This window comes from Arachis ipaensis, chromosome B02, assembly GCF_000816755.2.
Source record: "Arachis ipaensis cultivar K30076 chromosome B02, Araip1.1, whole genome shotgun sequence".
In the NCBI taxonomy this organism is placed as follows: Eukaryota; Viridiplantae; Streptophyta; class Magnoliopsida; order Fabales; family Fabaceae; genus Arachis; species Arachis ipaensis.
Window position 1 is genome coordinate 2,140,315 of NC_029786.2, and position 2,097 is coordinate 2,142,411.

Genomic DNA, 2,097 nt, shown 5'->3' on the forward strand with positions numbered 1-2,097 from the left:
TTATAATGTCATTTCTATATAAAAATGTCATCCTATGAGTATTATCCGCATGAAAATTCATGTTTGGAACTGCTTATCCTTCAAAAACGGCTACATCAGTGTATATTATTTTGATTTGATGAGTGTGAGTATATGTTCTGAGATTGGGATCCTAGTTCCAAAGCTAATAACAAAAGCACAGAATCTCCAGAAGTTTCAATCTAACATATGCTAAACCGAATTTTAAATTTTTAACTGTATGGAGGTCACGAAAAGTCAACGATGTTAAAGTATACTATATAGGCTCTCTTCTCTCTTTTTATTTTATTTTATTGAGCATTGTATATATATTATATAATATATATATATTCACTAGTTAAAACTCTTAAAATAGTTTGTAAATATTAAACGAAATACATATACTGAAACTTTAAAATTGATCATTATTAAAATGACAAGTGTGTTTTTTTTTCATCTTTCCAAAATTAAAATGCAACAATCTATACCAAACAGTAATGTTATATTAACCAAGCAATTTTGATAATTAAATTTAATTAAATTGATCTAATAATTTATTGGTACAATAAAATTAGTTAAAACGGTAAAAGTAGACCCTTAAAAAAATTAGTTAGAGTTAGTTACAAAAATAACTTGATTAAAAATTATATTACATTACTTTTTTTTTTATTTTAATCATTTTACCTTATACTGTATGAAAACAACAATAACTCTAAACATTATTCAATAATTGTTTCAAAAGTAATTCTCTTCAAAATTAAACCACACAATTTTAGTAATCAAAATAATGTTTACAACTTTTTTAGAAGAAAATAGGGACTCTCTCGGAAAGAGACGTGTTTTTCTTGCTAAGAACATTTAATTCTTAAAGAAGACAAACTTTTAAGTTTTTAATATAGTAAATAAATTAAACATGAACATTTTTATCCTTTTGATATGATACTTTTGTAACTTTAATCCAAGCAATGCCACACAATGACTATCAGGATGTACATTTCTATTTTAGTACTATTTTTTGGAAATTGTTCTGATATTCTTTTGAAATTAGAAAATAATTTATTTTTTCCATATATTATTATATAATAAATCTGTTTTTTTACATCTTTAACATATGAGATAATTATGCATTAATCAATTCAACACAATTATACTCTAGGATTTTTTTTTTATCATGATAAAAATGATACTGATTTTATTTTATTAATTAATTTTAATACAAATTTTAATTCTAAATAAATTCACTTCTTAAAAAATATCAAAAATAATATTCTAAAAGTAATTTATTAGAAATGCTTTTAGACATTAAAATAAACAATAAAACGTGGAACAGATCAAAGTAGGCAATTTCAATTGGCATGAATGCAATCGTTGGCAGTTGGCACCAAGAAATACCTATCACTCAAATTCAAATCCTAATTAATTTTGCCAATTAAATGTCCAGCAAGAAATATTAGGTTACATTCTCGCTGGATAACTAAGAGACAGTCAACTCCTGCCATCTCATCACTCATGGGAATGGGAGAGCGACACTCAAATTGACGACCTCCTAAGCAAATATAGAAAAATTGTATCATTTGAGTTATAATTTATTGGTATTTATTATTAGTTATTAATTAAATAATTAATAATAAAATTAAAATATAATCAAAATATTTTAATTTTTTTTTAAAAATACATGTATCTAATAGTTTGATCTTTATTTAAAAAAATTAGTATAAAATAAACAAAAAACAAATATTTATACAAAATTTTTTTAATTTCAAATTTCATAATTAGTAATTTACACCCATGCACAAAGAAGATTTTTATTTTTTAACAAAATGAATAAATAAATAAATTTTTCCATTTTTTCTCCACTACAACCATTTTTTTCGTTCTCGGACTGCATTTGATCTCCATTCAAAAGTAGCTTTTCATATCATGCGCTAAACTTACTTTGTCACTATCTAAGATTATAGTATTTGTTGCAAACTTTATTGTATTTGAATGTTAAAAATGGTGGACTAATAAACTTCGATTATAAACATTGTGTAAGAATATATAGAGGAGTAATAGTGTAGCTTTGAATTATTATTCTATTATTCTATATATTTTAATTAA